Below are 21,606 nucleotides of genomic sequence, written 5' to 3'. Positions count from 1 at the left end.
TAGCTCTCAGTCTGTCAGCTTCCAATGCAGGATGAATATTGATGTGGTTCTTCCTCTGATACCATCTATAACACAGAGGGAGGAATTACTGCTATCAGAACCTTTCCCAATAAAAAAATCTGAAAAAAAGAAACTCACCTTTCCACCTAAGGGGTTAACTAAAATCTGGTGTTTTGCAGTTATTTGAGTTAGGAGGAAAGACTGATGATGATGCAAGGATGACACCAATTCTGTTTACTTATAAACAATGCAAAAAACTTAGTTTCCTTCAAGACAGGAGAAATTCAGAAGATATTTCCTTTTCATGCAGTCCTGAAGTACTCAGCTGTTTCTCAGAGCCACACTCTTACTTTTCTCCTGCCTCTGTAACTTCTTTTTTCCAATTCCTGCCTTTTTTTGCCAACTCTGAAATTATAGATTATAGTAAATCTCTTTCCAATTCCTCCTCTTCTTCCATTTTATTTTGCTTTGGCAACAAGTCATTGTTTCACCTAACACTTTTATAAGGCTGGATTGCTATTTTAAAATATTACTTATTTGTATTTAAGTGACAGGATTTTATTATGCTTTCCAACTTAAAAATATAATTTCACTCAGCCATCAATGGATAGAAGATCATACAATCATAGAATGGTGGTGGTTGGAAAGGACCTTTAGAGATCACCTAGTCCAACCCCTCTTAGATCAGGTCACACAGGAAGGCGAGAAAGAGTTTTTTCCCTTTCTCTTCTGTAGGAGGTTAGGAAGAGGCTCAGTGAAAGGAGTTAACACGGCTACTTAGCCTATTCCTTCTGTCTCAGAGGGTCTGATCTCCCAGATCAGATATAATGACTTCCATTGTTTCCCCAAGTGAATGTTGCCATGCAAAGCATTATTTTTCTAGAAGGAAGAACTTTATCCGACATACTCACTCTAACTTCAGTGTGTAGAATTTAAACAGGTCGACATTTAAATCTATAAAAGTTAACCAAATTGAAGCAGAGAGAAAAGGTAGGTTTTCCTTTTGACTGGTGAGACAGCTACTCCCGACTCTAACGTGGAACTTTAAAACTTGCCAGAGCGAATTTGGAGTTTCTGGATATAGCAATTGCCTGTTTTGTTTGTTTTGTTTTCCTGAGCAGTTGCAGTTACAACTCCTCTGTGCTCCGGGCAGTACTGCAATACAATGATTTAATAAAATACTTAACAGTTAGGAGGACAAGGTGTGACTTTTCCATTCTTTTGCCTTCTCAGAATTATTTCTGCATCCATGAGTAGAACTTGTCCTACAATATTGATGTTTTTAAGATAGAGCCCTTCCTAGCTTTGGAGCTTGTCCATGGTCTATGGGCTCAGCCCCTCGGAGGGGCTCTCTGCAGGGCTCTGGGGGGAACCAACGTTACAGCACCTCCCTGCTGCGCCCCTTTCCCCCACAGCTGTAAGGCAGGCAGCCCGTCACTCTTCCTCGGATGTCCCTTTAACAGGACCAGACCCCTCTCCTCAGCCCAGCACACCTCCACACACCCGCCGCATCCTTCCCCTCACGACCCTTTCCCCTCAGCGCCGCCGCTACCCGCTCGCCCCGCCCCCCTCCGCTCCTCCAGAACCGATTGGCCCGGAGAGCGCCACGTGACCTCCGTGTGGGCGGAGGAGGCGGTGCCGGGGCGGGCGGGCGCGCGCTTGCGGGGAGCCGAGCCCGGCGGGAGCGGCGCCGACGAGGGCGGAAGTGCGCGGCGGGGGCGCGCGGGCGGCGGCACCCCAATGAGAGCGAGGGGGGCGGCGGCGGCGGCGGCGGCGGCGGGTAAAGCGGAGCCTGGCGCCGGGCCGCAGCCGCAGCGCGGAGCCGGGTCTTAGCCCCCAGGTGAGAGGAAGGAGAGAACGTGCCTTGGAGCGACCCCGGGCGTTCTCCCCACGTTGCCGGGGTATGGGGAGCTCTGCTGTCCCGGCCCTGCTCTCGCAGTGAGGGGAGGGGGGAGTCGCCGGCTCCTGGCTGCGGCCTGAGCGGGCCCGGGCCCGCTGACGGGGGTTGTGGCTGAGTCTACTCCTTGCCCTTCCCGTCCCCATTCTGTGGAGAGGGAGGGGAACTGTCACCCGGGCCCGTTGGGCGAGGACAGCTGAGCGGCTTCTATCCCGGGACGCGGCTCCTTGGACATCGTAAAGCTTTGGGGCCGTGGATGAGAAGTGAGGTGGGAGAAGCAATGGCTGGCATGTAGTCTGTGTCTTGCGGCCTGCGTGGGAGTTGGAACGGGGGCTGAGGCTCCCCAGCACGCTCTCCCTCGTGGGTTTGGCTACTTCTACTGCACCCCGGTGGCGCTGGGGCTGAGGGGGAGGCATCGGAGCTGGGATGTTGTTGTATCTTGTATCTATGAGTGGGGCTTGGGGAGAGAAAAGGGAGGAGAAGCCGGCCCTGAGTGTTAATCTGTGTGAGATAAACAGGAGGGTTTGAGGTGCTGTTGGACTCAGCTGAACGATAAGTTTCTGAGGGATCTTGTTTTATCTGGCTAGGTTCCCTTCTGCTGGTCTTTATTCTACCTGCAGCTTTACTGGTGTAGAACTTGTAGGAGAAGGAAGGTGGTGCCTGAGCATGACCTTACCTGGAAAGGACAGGGAGAACAATTGTGAGACAAAGCAGCCTGGTCACGCTTCCTGAAAGCTGTTGGAGGCCTAACTTGGTCTTTTACTGGAGTCGTATTGAGCCAGTTCTGACTCTAAAATGGGAGACTTGGACTTCACTGTCTCTGGGTGGTTTTGTAGGGGGAAAGGGAGCAGGGAGGCTGTACCTGCCCTAGGATGAGTATTGCCTTTTTCAAAGCATAAGCCTACCATCTAGGTACCTTTTTGTTTCTTCAACTGTCCAAACATTACTTCTATACTTCTGAAATCCTTCCTTAATCTCCTTGTGAGGGAGAGGGAAATGCCTTTCTACTCAAGGGCATGCTCAGAGCCATGATTTTCAGGAAAAGGTATCTTTTTTTAGATGTCTTAATCTCTGGCCTTCTCACCACCCCCTCCAAACTGAAGTTACCAAAGCTGAGAGAAGCAACTAACAACTGGGAACCAGACTTGTGGTTCTTGAAAGTGATTTGCTTGAAAGCTGAAAATAACTTTGTTGTAGAGAATTTAATCATACTTGGCAATAGCATCTTTACAGCTTATTTGATTATAGCAGACTTGTTAAAAATTTTTATATACTGCTTTAATCTCTTCTAGCCCTTGTATACTGAACTTAGATATTTGCTTATGATCAGATGATATCAATTTACCATGGTACAAGTTTCTGAATTTATCTTTAGTATTAAAGATTCTATTTAAGGAACAGGGAAGCCTTCAGGCTGCTTCTGTAAATAAATCTCCTATATTAGATTTTTCAATAGTAAATTTTGTTGTACACCTCTTCTGGAGTAGGGCAACTTGATTCTGTTTCACATGCCAAGAGAAAAAGTGAGGCTGACCTATTTTCCCTGGTGTTATGTATATGCTGCAGAAGACTGCCTAGTTTAAAGGTTTCACTGGAATGCTTGACAAAAATTCTTAAATGAAATCTTAATTTGACCAGACAATACCCTTTCTTGGTTACCCTTTAAAACTCAAACTTGTCTCTAATTATCAGTGCATTGGTACTGGATAGAGGAGTAGTTGAGACATTTTGATCAAATCAAGTCAGTAATGCTGGGACACTTCCTAGACAACTCAGATGTGTACACAGAAATTCTGGATGATTTACAGATTCTGTAATCTAATGCTTTTTTCAGGCTTTTGTTTTTTGAAGATGGAACTTAACTGATTCAACACCAGCTGTTATCTGACCAAGTGCTGGATAAAAAGTCTTATTTCTCTGGGAAGTGTTAGGGTCCAGACCTTGCAACCAACAGAACTGTCCTGTGAAGAGAGAAGCAGCCAGATGATGTAGCAGAACATGCTGCAACCATGTGATTAGGGAATCTGATGTGTAGCTTACTCCTGTCACATTGTAAACTCTGCAATTTACCTTGGTAATTTCTTACTGACTAGCTTCAAACTCCATGTGACTGAATTACTTTATATTACTTGATGAATTCATCTGAATTCATGGCCTCTCTTAGCAGAGGTACTGAAGGAGCCTGTTTCTTAGGACAGCTGTGCAGGCAGTAAGCACTCATGGGAATGCAACTGCATAGTGGTTTTAAAACAAGCAAACAATGCTGAGGGTCAGTGGGTGTCTTGTGCCTGGATCAAACCACTCAGGATGAGTGCAGTAAGTCTGGAGATTCAAATGAAAGGCGGGGTGGGAAGGCCACAGAAGTAGATAAAAGTGGGTGCTTGCTGCTTTTTACACTTTATGTTCAAGTAACTATTTATATGATTGACTTACGAAAAGATACTGATCCTAATTATCAGCCAAATTAGGTAGAAACTGTATTCTCAAACTCATTCTGTCTTTACTTAGAAGTACTAGGCTGCTGATAAACTTTCAATTCTTCAGGTTTTCTTTCTTCATCCACCTTCCACCTCTGATAACTGTTCTGCAGTGATGATAAGCTTCTGCTACTTGTTATCCAGCATTGCATGGAGCAGCAAGGTCAGCAAACAATCTTGGCTATTTCAGTCTCCTAGTGGGAATCATCAGTTTTGTGGCTTTTCTGTGATACAATTGATATCTGGCTATTGATAAGAGGCTTTGGAACAGGTATTTTAAAAGTGTTTGTTACTAGCAGCTGAAGAGCAATCACTCTGTTGGTAGCTCCTTTTAGCCCATTAAATGGGACTAAACAACTTTCATCCATGCCTGCCCCATATAACTCATGCTTTGTCCTTCCTGTTTTTCCAAATGTTGTTTTAATAGTAATATTAGAAGATCTGTTTTGTATATTGCGCTCAAAATGTGCAAATGTGTTTTTTGAGACCTGTCAAAACTAGAGTCATGGAGTCATGTAATGTGAGAATGTTATTTAGGCTGCTGTGGAAGTAGCTACTTGAATCTTTAAGGTGGCAAAGTGCTTGTTTAGAAAATTCACTTTCATGTGGTTTGTATGGGACCCTGAGCCCATAGCTTTCCTAGTGCTTGCTGCAGTGGTTGAGAAAGGAGCAAATAATGTTTAATTAAAAGAATGAGACTTAATGGAAATGTAGTTCTGACTAGGAATCTCTTGCAGTCAAGTCAAAGACCAAAAAGTCAATCTAGGGATTATAAGCATTTATTAAATCTTTAATCCTGTCAACTGATACTCTATGCATTAGTGTTGCTGTCAGTTGATATAATTCATATGAAATATTTGAGGCCACTAAAATTCAATGGAACTGGAGTTTTTAATATGCTGTTCTTAAATTTGGAATGGGGCAGAACTAATAGGAGGGAAAAGTGTGGAACTGGAAAGCTGAGAATGTGCTGAGTTAAGCAGGTGCTATGATTTCTCTGGTTTTTAGCTCTTCTATATCTTTGCCTGTAGTGAAAGATACATACATACTTCAGAAGAGTACTGAGACCTAGATTTAGATCCAACTTTGGACATTGTCTTGTTCATGTACATGGACATGCTAAAGACTGTATCCAATTTAGATTTAGTATTGTTGACAACTTTTTTGGAAGTTAATGACTGAAATCACAGGCTTAAAAACAACAAAAAAGCATTTTAATTATAGGAGCTAGCTGAACTCTGGACTTCATGTTGCAGAACATTTAAGTGGCTTTCTTTTTTTAAAGGAGTTGGTTTATTAAGGTTAGTACTGCCCTGCTGAGCAGGACACTGTTTTGGGCACCACTCTAAAGCAGACATTTAATAAGTGAAATGTTTTTAGATCAAGCTACATGCCAGTTGCTTCAGCTTTCCAGAAGAGAGGTAGTTTTGCTAATTGTAGAAGCTGCTTCTTGATTAGAATGAGCTAGTTCTACAGTGTGTAGTGATCTCTGATAAAGCCTTTCTATTAAACAGCTGCTGAGGTAAGAAACTCTTCCTTGTGATGGCACTTTTCTGCTTTTTAGTGTTCTTGGCTTACTGTGAGATCTCATTTTGGGTAGGTAAGGAATTGTCATTAGTGTAGTCACTAAGAAATCTCAATGACTTACTTTTATGGCAGCCTTCTGCTTTATATCTACCATATCATAAAATGGACTAGCCAAGCAGTTTTAGGAAATGGCCTTTAAAAAGACAGGAATGTGTACTTGAAACTGGTGCTATTTCTCATTCTGCTTTCTCATTTTCAGAACACTTTAGGAAGCAATTTAACTTTTTAAACAGTAGTGCAAGTGCATTGATCATTTGCTTTTTAGCTTACCTTATTAGGCAAACTAAAAGTAGGCTTCATGGATTGAAGCTACAATGGAAGGAAACTAATTTTAAAAATTTAGACATAAGTAGGCTGACCACTGGTGATACTGCATGTTTATCTTCGTTTAGTTTGTAAAAACAAGGATCAAGCAATGAATGTCCTTATCAAACTGCTTTCATTAAGTCAAATCAATTCTTGTCCAACTCCTTTCATTAAGTATTCACAACTGTCCTCTAATAGTAGCTATTGTCTGATGAACATGCTTCCTATTACACTCTTGTAAATATTAGTTAAGATTTCTAACTCTTAGTCGTGAAGGACTTGCTGTAAGTTTCCTAGCTCTGCTGTGCTACTTGTTTGAGTTGTCAAATAGGCTTTCCAATTCTAAAGACTCTCCACAAGTAGGACTTGCAATAACTATATTGCTGGGGCACAGACATGAGTTATAGAGCTGCTGAGGTTGGAGGACACTTTTGGAGACTGTCTAGTCTGTCTGTCCAGCTGGCTGCACTAATCCTGACCCATAGACTGGCTCATCATCCATCTCTAGGTAGGGCTTCATACATTCCTGCCTTTCTCACAAGAAGGACACCTCTCCTACCTTGCCCTAACTGGCCTGTTTGCCTTTGAGAGCCTGTAACTATCCACTGCAGCACTCTAACCCTGAGAGCTGTTCCAGCTCATCTCTGTGATCCCAGTAAGGTTATGACCCCTGCAGCTACACACAGACCCACAATGTCTCCTGTTTGTTCCCTGTTCTGTTTGCATTAGGATACAGAAGCACCCTGTTGTGATGATTTCTCAGGAAGTCATTAGAGCTGAGAGATATCTAGACTGTGTATCGGAGTAGTAGTTTTTTATTCTGGTAACATGCTCTGTGAAGAGAAGAAATGTCTTAAGGAGCACACAAGGGTAAATATATATAGTTTCTATTCTGCATTGGTTCTGTGTTTTCATGTGGCCTGGCACTTGAAAAGTGCCATAAAAATTGTCCTGAACTAAATGTGTCTTTGCTTCTTGTTGAAGTCAAGTGGTTCTGACTTCAGTGTGCTACCCAAACTAAGAGTTAGCAATGAGCATGTTATATTGTGCCACTCTTCCTTCGACAGCACTTGGTAGCACTCTGTGACTGGAGAGCATGTGTTTGGCTGTAAATGTCTCTATGATAGTAGGAAGAACATTATCCATGAGGGAGCCAAGGATAACCACAGCTCTTTGGTATACCCACTGTAACTGTAAAGTTCATAAAACTAATTGCACGTGACCCCTGTACTGGTGTAATAATCCATTTTGCCCTTAAAGATAGAAATACTGGTTTTAGCCTTGAGATAAGGCATGGGAATACAGTAGACTGGAAAACTACAGAGCTTTTTGTTGTTGAAAACATCTGTTCTTAGTCCCTTAGAAAGGTAGCTTCTAGAACACTATTCATTCTTCCTGATCAGGGAAGCTGGAGTGAAAAATCTGTTTAAAGGTGATTTTAGCACAGCAGCTGAATTATGGATAACTAGTAATTATCTGAAGTACTAAATGTCACTGCTTTGTGTGATACAAATGCATTGATTGAAAGATGGGGGAAAAGGTTCAGTGCTTGGCACTTGTGCAGCGTGCCTGATTGAAGGAGCTTACTGACTTAGGGTATATAACTGTGAACCCTTCATATAGTGCTTTCACTATTTTAAACACCTTTCAGGGGCTACAGGGAGATGATTTACTGGTGCCATAGGGAGATTTGACTCCATAGTTAAGAGTAAACTCAGAATAGGGATTTATTACTTGCCTATATCCACGAAATGTGAGCACAACAATGACTTATGTTTCCCCAAATTGAGGTGTGAACATATGACACTCAGTTTAGGAGTAAGGAATGTAATTGTGTGCTTGAAGACAGTTGCTTCTGCTGGTAGTACCTAAGCCAAATTAAATAATGTTTGGACTTCTAATTACCAAGTTTGCTGGGGAAACTGATGGCAGCATGATGTAGTGAAGTCATGGGGGAACAGTGTTAGCCTGTCTGCAGTGTCTTGTGACAGATTTGCAAGATTGATGGACTAGCTCTGACAGCTCAAGGGATAAGGAGAGGAAATGGCTGGGTTAACACTTCATGAGAGCTGAAGAATTAAGTCTTAGCATACTAATGGCTGAATTGGTATTTGTTGGAATTTGCTAGATCAGTATTATTGGCAACTTCCTTGTGGATTATTCAGTTGCAGGTTATCCACTGAAGTAATGACTATGACCTTGTACTATTGTAACAATCTTGGGTTAATTTGAACTCAAGTGTGGCATTGGAGACCTTGGATAAGCTATTTGAAATGTCTGTTGTATTTGAGAGAGATCAGATAGTGATATGCCTCGAGTGGTTAATCTCTTAGCAGTGGTTTGGTGGACTTGGTGTATCCTATGTATGAAGATGAGCATGCTTCTGCATGGATGAACTTTCAAAGGAAACATGGTTGAGCTATGATTTACAGTTCAATGGGAATGAGTATGTTGTACAACTGCCTTGGTGTAATTTTTCTGGTATAAGCCTAATTGACAGTCTGAAAAATGGTGTCATAATTCACCCTAAGTAATTAGGTAACTAGACAGTTACCACTACACTGATAAACTCTTAGTGTAGTAATACTGATTAATGGTATTAACTAAGTCTTTCTTTGTGTAGAAAACTTCAGTCAGGTTTCCTAGCAAGAGCTTGCTAGGAAAAGAGCAGAGTGGTAGATCCTTCTCTTTTATAGTCAGTCTGCAATGTATCTTCTGGGCATTAATGCTAAGCCTGGAGGCTTCCTGAAAGTACCTGGGAAGGTCTGGCTAGGTATCTCTCTACAGAACCATTTTTAACTGTAATGGCACTAGTCACTTTTAACCTCCACTTCAGGTATCACCGTCTTGTTGAAATGAAGAGTATATTCTGATTGATGGTATGTAGAATCTACATAGTTGTTCTGCAGTGAGTAATACAGAAAATGGATTAATGTTTCTCCCTTTTTCTCCTGCCCCAAACTCTATGTAACTGTTGTATCTGAAAAACAGGCAATTTGGAGTATTAATAACTTCATTGTATTGACCTGTAACTACCCTTTCTATAAATGCTAAACCTTTTGTGCAAGAGTTTAGGGGAACTGTGATTGTCTGGGACCTTCTCTGAGGTACCTTACTTCTTAGGAGAAACTTCACTTTTGGGAGGTGCTGCATGCCCCATTGCAAGAGTGTGTAATGCTGGTGAGCCTGAGGCACCTCCTGTCTCTTCTAGTGAAGTGACACTAGTAGTTAGGGAAAAGAAGCAGCATGTTTTGTGCTTATGTAGTTCATTATTGTTGATGTGGGACAGATTCCTGTGTGACAGGAATCCTGAGTGCTGGTTGATAATAAACTGAACACGAGCCAGCAATGTGCCCTCGTGGCCAAGAAGGCCAATGGCATCCTGGGATGCATCAAGAAGAGTGTGGCCAGCAGGTCAAGGGAGGGTCTTCTCCCTCTCTACTCTGCCCTGGTGAGGCCTCATCTGGAGTCCTGTGTCCAGTTCTGGGCTCCTCAGCTCCTATTTCTGCAGGGAGGTTGGACTAGATGATCTCTAAAGGTCCCTTCCAACCCCTACTATTCTATGATTCTGTGACAGGATGTTACAATAACATGGCAGAGCTGGTAGGTTGCACCCAAAGATGTAAGCAGGATGCAAGGCTACTATTAGAATCTGAAAGTACAAGTATTAACAGCATAGTAGAACAGCAGTTTTATGTCAAAGGTGGACACTATTTGTAGAAAACAATGTCAGAAGCTTTTTTTAAGTCTAGAGAAGGTAAGAAGTCTACTAAACATGGCCCCAGTTGTTGCACAGCTGCTGTGGACTTGAAAGGACCCTTTGATTATTTCAGAGTGCAAAAGTGAATGGAGTAACCCAGCTATAAAAGAGTATTAAATAAGCAGTGTTTTCAGTTGTTTTACAAGGGTTCTCAAGTGTGTTAGCCTCTTAGTCCTCAAAGGTACCTGTTATGCAAATTCCTTACTACTGTGAAAGGGTAACTGTTATCATTGGTGATGTTATGGAGAACATACTAATCAGGTACTTGTCAGGAGGGGTGTGGGTTTTTTTTCTGCCTTTTTTCTGTCTTCTTATCTTTGTTACTGGAGATAGCCCTACACCCAGGGCAGAAATTCGAGCTTCCAAATAGTGATGTCCTGAAGGCATAGAGACACAGAAATATATTCAGTATCTCTCTGCCTAGGCAGAGTCAAGAGTTGCATTTTCTGACATTGTAGCAGCATGAATGCAAACTGAACAATGTTACAGTTGACTTGTTAACACAGGTGGTTTTTTTTATGGTAACTCTCCCTGGAAAATTGATGCATGCTGGAATATTGGCAGTTTCCCACCCCATTAGGCTCTATGCAGAGTCCTGTAAGGGAAACTGCAGGTTTATCTCCTTCCTCCATGAGGAAATCAGGGTAGAGATGACTCACCTAATGACTGTAAGGGTACAGTACTCTAAACTATTTTCAGACTTCACTTCCTAGAGGAGTTGACCTTGTGAATAGTATGGTTCAGTAGATAAAGTGGAACAGCAGTGGAGACAACCATTAGCTTCTGTTCTTGCAGGTATTTCCAATGCTTGTGCGCATTCAGTATACATGAATTTAGTACAAATGTACTTGGAGTAGTGTCATCTGTCCACTTAGAACCACTTAGGTGACTAGCTTATTGGAGTTGTACAAAGGCATTACTGCACAACCAAGTAGCTGTGTTTTTACTTACTGAGCTAAATTTTTAGTTAAGCTGTGTGTTTCCTTTAAGCAGGAATCAAATTGGTATCAAAACTATGGTCTTAGCTTGGTAGTAAATTAGGAAGACTTTTGTGTAACTGTCCTGTTATGAAAGGCTGCATTAAAGAGACTATTATAGTAATTCCTCCTCTTGATTGAATGGTCTTTATCCATAAAGACTAGGGAAAAACAGACCTTGCTTTATTGGTCTGGGAACTGGAGATGCCTACCTACACACTCTTGTGTCTTTGATAAATAGAATAATTGTAATGGGTGTTTTATATAGATCTACATAAAGAGGTACTAAGCACAAAATGAAGCAGCAGAAATGAGGCTTGTGTTCTAGTTACTGTGTTCAAGCTCTGATTAAAGGTGACTTGCAAGGCTTTGTGGACTACATGTGACTGCAGTGTTGCAGAATAGTACTGTGTTGGGATACCTACATGCAATGATAATCTCTTAATACACTTGTCTGTTATACTCTTAACTAACTTTGTCAAGAGCTTTGCAACCTTATTTAGTCAAACAGATAAAAATTACTTTTTTGGGGGGAGAGTGCTGCAATGCTTTAAATGTACTATTTAAGAGTAATCCTTTCTTTTTCACTTAGCCACTGATCAGATACAAGTTAGCTTTTTTCCTTCTTCTCTAAGGAAATTCTAAAAAAAACCCAGATGTTTAAGTCTCTTTAGGAACAGGAATATGTATGCATTTGCATATATTTCAGTTTGGCTTAAGATCTGACTCAGTTTAAAAGGTTACTTTTAACTGTCACTGCTCTGATGCCCAGACTGAGCCCTGTTTATCACTAAATCTTTAAAGGCTTCATTCAGATGTGCACCCTTGCTACATACTTCAGTAGGATTTAGTTCCAGTTTTCCTTGGACATAAAGATTATCTTAAGCAAGTTTATTAACTTGGAATTACTGCTAACATGCAAGATAGTGTCTGTTTGTAACGAGTAATCTAGAATGGTCCTTTACTGAATGATGTGAGGACATAGATTTAAGAAATTAATTTAGTGAATAAATGCCCACTGTTGTCAGATTTACTTTCTAAGCTGTAATGATGCATCTGTGAAAACTTGTAAGCAAAGCTGGGCTGTACTTGGCAAGGATATGTGGGGGAGATGGGAAATGTACTGAGTATATACACATTTTTCTTAGTTAAAATAGATCACTAGTCTCATGACCCACATCTGAAGGTGCCATTAAAGGTGGGATTGTCCATATTTGCCTATAACCTGTTGCATAGAACAGTGTGCTGGACCTTGTAGGTTGCTAGGGTAATGACTGATTACAGTAGCAGTGCACCTGAGACCAGTTTGTGATCTTATTCTACATAACTGCATGTCAGACAAACATTTGGAGTCATTGTGTAGTAAGTCCACTCTTCTAAAGAAGACTTGATCTTATTAAATGATTTTAGTTGAAGTGGAGAGCTGAGGATATGACTTTGTGTGTGTTTGTGGAACAGTGATGAGTAAAATGTGGTTTGATGTCTTGGGATCACTTGTAAGGATTCTTAATCTTACCTGACTGGCATACAGTGGCTGGATGTCTGATGCTGTTGATAGTGTTAGGATATTCTAGTGTGATTTCTGGGTCCCACAGTGGAATTCTTGCTTCCTCATGCCTGCATGCAGAGAGTTCTGATAAGCAATACTTTCAATTTACTTGTTTTATACTAGATGTAGGTATGCTCCAGATAAGTTCATTGTCCAGGCTGCAGTCTGTCTTCTGTAATCTAACATTCCAATCAGATTAATGAAATGTAATTTCTGAACTAGAACTGTGCCTAGATTTGTGCTTATCCTTTCCCCAGCCTTGTAGGAGTTGGGGAATAATCATGGTCTAGCTGTAGATTGTGCTGTAGGACTCTGCAACAAGTCCTTGTTTGAACCTCATGAGGTTCCACTCAACTCTTAAGCCAGTCCATCTGGCTGAATGGCAGCACAGCCAGTCTTCTTGAAACTACTGTAATGTTAGCTTGTATCTTTCAGTGTATCAGATGTATTCATTGAGCAGTTTTTACTACAACACTAGTGGTGTGGCTTTTGCCACTTCTTCCATCAAGGATCTAAAGGATATTTAAAAAAAAAAGATATTAAAAAGGTATAAAAAGTATACCTTTCATCTGTACAGAGTAACAGGAGGAGATGGACTTGAACAGCTGGAAGAAGGGAGAGGGGACCAAGGGAACAGCAATGGGTCATACAAAGAGGGGCTGTGAAACTTCTTCCCCAGCTTCTTCTGTAAGACATCTCAAGCTGAGTGAATTCGTTGATCTGATTAAGTATGGCCCAGAAAAATCTGTCTTCAGCTGGGAGGATAGAAACACCCAGCAGCACATGGGAAAGGATACAAGGATATCCCAAGTAGGAGATTCTGCCAGACACATCATAATCTCTGTTTAGCTTGAAATCAAATAACTGGAGACATGACAAGAGGTAAGATATTAGCACAGCAAAGGAAGATAGAGTAACATTTTTATTTTTAATCTGCATATCCTAACATTTTCAGTAGCATTAAATATACCACTTAACTATAAAAAACAGTTCATTTGAGATTGCATTACCAGTTGGAGCATTTACAGTCCATTGAAAGCTAATGGAATTTCAGTACTTAAATATTTTCTGGATAACCTCAGAACAGCTGAGGAGCTCTTACACTTCATAGCTCAGTGAGATTGTTAATTAGTTTTGTGATCCAAGGGATTTCTGTGACTGCATTCTTGCAGGCATGTCACAGAACCAAACACCTCAAAGCCTCTAATTCATGTTCTGATAAATGAAGATCACCAAGATACTGTTGCAAAACCTTATCTTTTTTGTGCTTGCTAGTGGTGACATCATATGTAAGTGTAGTAGGCTGAATATCCAGATTTTCCTTTAAAAGTAGGTGTCTGAAAGGTTTAACAATGCTCCTCTGTCAGGCTATTGGGCTAAGGATTTCTAGAATCCCATTTTAGAAGTCAAAGAATGGCTGTTTTCAGTTGCAGGATAGCAATGAAAAGAAATGTCCAAAGATATCAGCTGCACACCAAGAGAACAAGGGCTGATCTCAGCAATTTAGAGCCTTATTCCAATTCTGAATCTCAAACTAAATTGGAAGAGCTAGAACCAATTCCAATTAAAGCCTTTGAGGGGGAGTGTCTAGGATTTTGTTATAGTAACGGTATTTACTGAGAACCAGGTAGACGTAAGTGCAGCTTATGATGGTTTTTTTTTCTTCTATGGATTTGTGTGGGCTTTAGCAAGATGGGTTCCTTTCTTAAGAAATGACAAGTGCTTTTTCTTTAAGTGATTCAACAACTGGGGAGTTCTAATGCATGTGAAATAGGATTTTTTTAATAAACAAATGCCTTGAACTGCTCAGTTTCGAGAGACCAGCCAAGGATGACACCACAGTGTGCAGGTTTCTCTACAGCAGGAGGCCTTAGTTAATCTGGAGAAGTTACAATCTAAACAGATAAATTGTTGGTGATCTTGGAGTTAAGTTTCTTATCTTGAGATTGGCATGGCTTGATAAGTCCTGTGGCCAAGTACAGATCTTCAGAAGTCTAAATCAAAACAGCTTTTTGGTAACAACTATGGTTTGATTTGTAGATCTTGCTGTGCTTTATGTGGCTAACCTGTCTGTTGGTGTAATCTTTGCCTGAAGAGCATCTTTCACTAACACCACAAAGCTTCCATTGTATGTATGGCTTTGTGACCTGTTATTAAACAAATGGAAAGTTATCAAAGTCAATGGTTTATTCCTTATCTCTTAAAGCAACTGAAGCAGGTAATTACTCCTAATTTCTTGAACTCTTTCAGGCAGTCTTTCATCTTTATGCTCTGACCTAGGCTCTACCTGGCACTCTATTTCAAAGCAGGATGAACTGTAACCAGAAAATACTATCCTCAAAATCTTTCAGCTTTTTTTCCAGCTTATGGCAGTTACCACACAAAGTTCAACATGGTGTCATTAAACTTGAGGATAAAATGACAGGTTGAAATTGAATATATTAACTATGTTTCTTCTCTTCGTGTCAGAGGGCAAGTCTTGCTTGGGTACAGTTTACTTTCCACCAAGTAAAGAACAATATGGGATAGAAGGAAATAGTTATCAGAGAGCTAGCTGACTTGTCTGGGCCCTAATTCAGACAGTGCTCTTCAGCAGATATATTAAGACTTAATGGCCTTAATTAAGACTCTTGGCCTTAAATTTACATTCCCTTAAACTGAAAGGAATTGAATAATGTTTTAAAAGCTACTGCAATCATCACAGTTTCTTCTAGACACTGCTACTTTTTTGAGAGAGTTGGATTTCCCAAGATGTGCTTTTCTGTGAGGCATGGATAAGTTGGTGTCAGTGCCTTGACCACCTCAGGGATGCTTTATCTACAGAATGGGATGAAAATTCATCCTTTCTTCCTCAGAGGTAACAGAGGAGAGATCTTCTACTCATGCTGATTATCTTTTTTTTTTTTTTAACCTTGAGGAACTGTTAGATGTGAGCTTTGAACTGTGGTATGTAAACAGTTTCTTGGACTGCAGAGGTGGAAATGCAAGTAACAAACAGTTGGCTCCATTGACTTGTCTTGTTGTCTTAAGAGTATTCCTGTTAAAATCTTACCATGTCCCTTTCTGAACCAGTGATGTACTACTAGTCTGTTGTTTTGTAAATGTGGGTACTTCTGCACTGATGCTGCCTGTGTCAGTCCTGTAGCACACTACTTCAGCCTTGCTTTGTTCTGTTCTGCCTGGTTGTTCTGGAGATGGAGATGGCTGCACTTCTGTTGCTCCTGAGGAAAAGATCCTTTTGTGAAGTTTCTAGGGTTTCACTGAGGGCATGCAATGTAGGAGTTGTGTTGTGAAGTAGACTCTTGCATTCAGAGGGTTTGTGTAGTGTTGATACTCTGAAAGATTTTAAGTGGCACTTGTAACAGCTCTGCAGGGAAAGTCAAGTACCTTGTCCGTTAAGAGCTGAGCTAGCTTTTTTTTTTTTGCAATCAAACTGTACATCCATAAGCGATTGGATGGGTTTTATTTAAAATTGTACTTCAGTTACAAGTTGGATAATACTGTAAGGCTGACTTTGCAGTTTCTACTGGCTGGCGTTGAGGTGGGATGGAGAAGGAAGGATTTAAATAGTCTCTTCATTTACTTCTATGGTGACCTTAAACAGAATCCGGTCGGTCAGTATTTTACCTAGAAGACACCTATTAATGAGACCTGGTAAACATATGGTATATGTATTGACAGCAGAGAGAAAGTTGCTATCTTCTCTTGGCTGTTAGTAAATCTTTGGTGCAGTTGCATAGCACTGTAGACTCTGCTGCTGCTTATTAAGTTGCTCTAAGTTTGTATTGCCACAAAAATGTTCAACTTGAAAGCTTTGTGTTAGATAACACAGCAGTTAAAAACACCTTGGAGTGTTTGTTACAAGAGTACTCACGTGCCAAAACCAGTCACAATGACACTGAAGTTGCTAAGTCTCAACTTGTTTGGAAATCAGCTTAACAACTGCTATCAAAGCCAGACTACTCTTGAACTGAGACAAAATTAACTTCTCAGCAACTTGAGAGCATGGGATTGTCATATTGGTGCACTTAAAGTTCCCAAACTATCTCACTGTATTGCCAGTCTGTATTTCTTATGCCTAAGCAAAGAAAGTAGTTCAGCAACAACATTTTAGAGTTCAGATGCTTTGTTTTCTCCTAGGTTTTCCACACTCACCTGACAGGGATTTCTGTCCTCTCCCCTTCTCCTTGCCTTTCCAGTGACTAAAAACTAACGATCTAACAATCAAGTTTGCAATCCTCTTCTGGCTTGGAATCTGTGGTGGTTTAGCCCTGGCAGACAATAACCAAACCACACAGTTACTGACTCGTCCCCACCTTAGCAGGGGAGGGAAAATCAAGAGAGTTCTAGAACTTTGTGGGTTGAGATAAGGACAATTTAATAGAACGACACAAGGAGTAAGCAGTTACAAAGACGACCGAGACACACAAAACGAGCGATGCCCGGTGTAACTGCCAAACGCGCTCAGCCCGCCGCCGCAGCGCTGCAGCTGCCCTGATATCCTGGGCGTGACATCGACATGGGAGTGAGCAGCCTGGCCACGCCCCCTTGCGGCCACAGGGGAAAGTTAACCCTATCCCCACCAAACCCAGGACATTATCCACCACTTACTCTATACCATGTACATGACGTACCTGTGCCCAGATAAGGCACATTTTAAAACATCTTCCATAGCAGAATGGGAGGAGAATCAAGAGAGAATTCTAGAACTTTGTGCGTTTTGATAAGGACAATTTAATTGAACAACACAAAGAGTAAGCAGAAAAACTACAACCAAGTGATAGAGAAAATAAGCAATGCCTAATGCTTGCTCAGCCTGATGCTCGCTCAGCCCAGATCTTATTCTATAAGTCCATGGACTGTTAATTTAGTCCATGACTTCAGGGCTCCATTGCTTATGCAGTTTTCCAGGTTCCTGCTCAGATGATATCAATCCGCTTGCTTCAGCTTCTCTAGTCTCAGCTCTGGATGCATGTCCTGTATGAGATCACCTCTTCCTGAAGAGCATGCTCAAGGCAAAAGGTTGTCAGAAAATATACGAGGGAGAACATGAATCAGACCCATAAATCCACAGGTTGTTACTTGAAGTGTCTATTGAAACTGGCTTTGGCACTACAGTGCATGACTACAGCCATTGCAATGGGGCAATGCCCTGGGCCTTTCAGACAAAGTGGTGGTTATTCAGTAATTAATACCATTTAGTTTAGTTGCTAGTCTTACCCAAAATCAAATCCCTCTGGGGTACACATTGAACTTCCCCATCCTTCCATATCACCCACCAAGTATAGAGAGGTCCTTGGGCAAAAGCAATCCCCTGGATGGGATTGCATTTGCCTGAGGCAAGATTGACCCAAACTGTCTTTCCTAACAGATTTTTCATGCATACTGCAGGGGCTTTATCCCCTTCCACAGTGTGTAGTAGTTCCAATTCAGCAGGGCCATCTTGACTGACAGATCCCCTTGTATTGACTATCCAGGTGACCTTTGCTAGATGCATGTCCCAATGTTTAAAGGTGTGTGTCCCCCCATTGTTCTCAAAGTGATCTTTAATAGTCCATTATATCATTCAGTTTTTCCTAGAGGCTGGTGCATGATAGGGGATGTGATAGACTCACTTGGTGCTGTGCTCTTTGGCCCAGGTATCTATAAGATTGTTTTTGAAATGAATCCCATTGTCCGCCTTTCAAGGCTCAGGATCATGTTCTGGACAGTGACATGAGGTGTGATATATTTTGAATATATCATGGCTAAAGAAGCAAATAAATCCAGTATGGATTCAGAAGACCAGTTGGAGAGGGAAACTGAGGTTTAGAAAAAGGATTACCTGCCTGAGAGAAGGAAGTACAAAATGCTGTGCCATGGGGAGGGTCTCAAAATAACTCCTCAGAGACAAAAAAGGTTCTTCTGCCACTACTACGATGGGAATAGGAATCCGAGATACATCCTAGGCCCTGTCAAAGAGGAAGATGAGTGGAACAAACCTCACATTGTTTTCCTTGACATCATCTCCAATGAAGTAATTGAAACTGAAGGAGCTAGCAAAGCCGAGGTTGTGGCCAGCCACCATTTCAAACCCTCTAACAGGAGCCTTGGAAACAGCACATTACAGAATTGGCAAAAGTGCTTGGTTGTCTGGCTATGAAAGCTCTGTGGTATCTCGCATCAACTTGTGAGTCTTTGAGAAACTGTTGCTGCTGCTATTTGTGTTCAGAATCTGAGCTGAATCCTTTGGCCCATAAGATGATTTCTTCTTCACTTCAGGAAAAGACAAGGAATTACTGGGAAGGTTGGGGAGATGAAGGTTCTGTCCTGAAGGTAATGATGTGCCATCTCTCAACCATTATTCCTCCTGCCTTTAGCAACTTTCTTCTGAATTCTTCTGTTCAGTTGTTGAGTGTGAACTTTTCACAGTGGAGGTAATTTACAGATGGGTAGCCTTCAGGGTACAGGAATAAGTCATAGTCAAATCGAACTTTCTTAGGTTCTTCCATGGTTTTTGAAGTAAACTTCAATTGGTAAAATGAAACCAGCGAGTCCAGATTCTTCAACTTTGTAGGGCAGATCCTTGCACACTCTTTTCAGCCTGGGGAAAATCTCATGCAGGTGAAAGACTTTCTCCACAAAGTGCTGAATGTTGCTGTGCTCAGACCCTCTGACAAACACCATCCAGTCATGAGTGAAGCCCTCCCTAGTGGGTTTCTTCCTGACCTGGGCTCGATGCTCCAGTTTCACCTGGATGGTGCATGAGCTGACCATGCCTGGGGCGCCAGTACCACCAGAGCCGTGCGCTTCAGTCCCCTGCTTCCCCTGCAGCGCTAATTCATGAAGACGTGGAGGTGACGGTGGCTACACATTCTCTGCCTTGCCACTCCTTGCCACTGTCTGGTAGATCTTTATTTAAAGAAGCACCCCCCCCCCCCCCCCCCCCCCGCCCTGTAGCTCCCCCTGCTACCAAAACACCTGGCCCAGGCAAAACCACTACAGATTCTCTGACATAATGGCTAAACTCACTGTCTCAAACATAAATATGTGTTTGTGCTGTATGAGGAGAGTATCTGAGAAGTAGGATTTGTGACATTGCATTTCTGTACTAAAGGAGCTGATGTTTAACATAATACAAAAGATTACTAGAGGAAAACATCTGTCTTCACTTGCCAGTGTTGCTCCCAGAATGAACACTTAAAGATGATTAATTTTCATTACTGTACCAAATGTGTGTAGTGAGCAGGTGTGAGGAAAATACTCTGTGTGGAAAAATACTGCTGCTCAGATGTTTGAAAGTGCTGTCCCAAGGGCTGCTCTTGATTGTTGGCATGTTTGTGTTGCAGTAGTCGATAAGAACTTAGTTTGATTTGGTAAGTTTTCAGAACATCCACTCATGACAAGGGGGAAAAAAAAAAAAAAAAAATGCAATCTTCACCATCAATGTACCCAAGGTCAAATTGCTCAAACTGTCATGGAATTGTCAACCTCAAAATGCAGGGCACATAATCTGGATTGCTTGGAGGAAACCCTTTTAAGAGAGGGACTAGACAGCAGCCAAAGTCCTTTTTAGGCTAAATAATCATAGAATCATAGAATGGTAGGGGTTGTAAGGGACTTTGAGATCTAGTCCAATCCCCCTGCAGAAGCAGGTTTACCTAGATCAGGTCACATAGGAACATGTCCAGGTGGGTCTTGAAGGCCTCCAAGGAAGGAACCTCCACAACCTCCCTGGGCAGCCTCTTCCACTGATCTGTCACTCTCACAGTGAAATAGTTTTTACTTATAATAGAACTTGCTGAAGTCAGCGTAGATGACATCTGCTGCTCTCCTCTCATCTAGCCAGCTGCTTATGCTCTCATTGAAGGCTATCAGGTTGGTCAAAGAGGATTTCCCCTTGGTGAATCCATGTTGACTCCCCCTGATAACCATCTTTTCCTTTGTATGTTTAGTGATGACATTCAGGATGAGCTGTTCAATCACCTTTCCAGGGTTGGAGGTGAGGCTGACTGGCCTGTAGTTTCCCAGGTTGTCCTTCCTGCCCTTCTTGAATACTTGCATGACATTGGCGTTTCTCCAGTCCTCAGGCACCTCACCTGTACTCCATGATTGTTCAAAAATGATGGTGAGAGGCTTAGCAATCACATCAGCCAGCTCCCTCGGCACTCTAGGATATTTCCCATCAGGACCCATTGACTTATGAGCCTTAAGCTTGCCCAGCAAGTCTTTTACCTCTTCCTCTCCCACTCAGGATAAGTCCTCTGCTGTCCAGGCCATCCTACTATCCTTGCTGGACTGGGCTTTCCGAGGGTCATCCTTGGCCTTAAAGACTGAAGCAAAGAAGGCATTCAGTACTTTGATCTTCTCTCCATCCTCAGACACCAGGACACCCTCAGTGTTTAGCAGCGGCCCCACATTCCCCCTGGCCATCCTTCTGCTGCTGATGTACTTGAAAAATGCCTTATTGCTGTCCTTAACTTCCCTGGCTAAATTTAATTCTAGCCTTCCTAGCTGCACCCCTGCATGCCCTGGCAATGTTCCTATGTTCTTCCCAAGAAGCCAGCCCCTGTTTCCACCTCTCATAGATGGCTGCTTTCTGCTTGAGTTGTCCCAGCAGATCCTTGCTCATCCATGGAGGCCTCCTACCTCCATTTCCTCCTTTCTTGCACACTGGGACACACTGATCCTGGGCTTGGAGGAAGTGGTGCTTGAAGATTGACCAGCTCTCATTGGCACTTCTGTCTTCTAGAATCATATCCCGTGAGATCTGTCCAAATAGATCTTTGAAGAGGCCAAAGTTGTGTCGTCTGAAATCCAGGGTCATGGTCATGCTTTGTGTTCTGCCTCTTCCACACAGGATCTTGAACTCTACCATCTCATGGTCACTGCAGCCAAGGTTACCTCCAACCTTCACATCCCCAACCAGGCCCTCCTTGTTTGTCAGTACCAGGGCCAGCAGCACACCCCTCCTTGTTGGTTCCTCAATCACCTGTGACAGCAAGTTGTTGTCAGCAATCTGTAGGAACCTCCTGGACTGTGTGTGCTTGGCTGTGTGGCTATCCCAGCAAATA

General features: G+C 42.2%; 1 protein-coding gene across 2 annotated transcripts in view; it reads left to right on the top strand.

The window, feature by feature from the left end:
* RALB (RAS like proto-oncogene B) overlaps positions 1-21,606 on the top strand; it is a 59,158-nt gene that overhangs the window by 23,164 nt on the left and 14,388 nt on the right. The window contains exon 1 of one of the 2 annotated variants that reach the window (XM_062004708.1): positions 1,722-1,840. The exons of the other annotated variant lie outside the window; for it this stretch is intronic. The gene's annotated coding sequence lies outside the window, so the exon portion shown is untranslated. Of the gene's footprint in view, positions 1-1,721; positions 1,841-21,606 lie in introns of those variants that run through there. 2 annotated transcript variants of the gene reach the window in all.

Source organism: Colius striatus, chromosome 11, assembly GCF_028858725.1.
Source record: "Colius striatus isolate bColStr4 chromosome 11, bColStr4.1.hap1, whole genome shotgun sequence".
In the NCBI taxonomy this organism is placed as follows: Eukaryota; Metazoa; Chordata; class Aves; order Coliiformes; family Coliidae; genus Colius; species Colius striatus.
The sequence above is the reverse complement of the archived record's forward strand: the minus strand, read 5'-3'. Positions and strand labels throughout refer to the sequence as shown.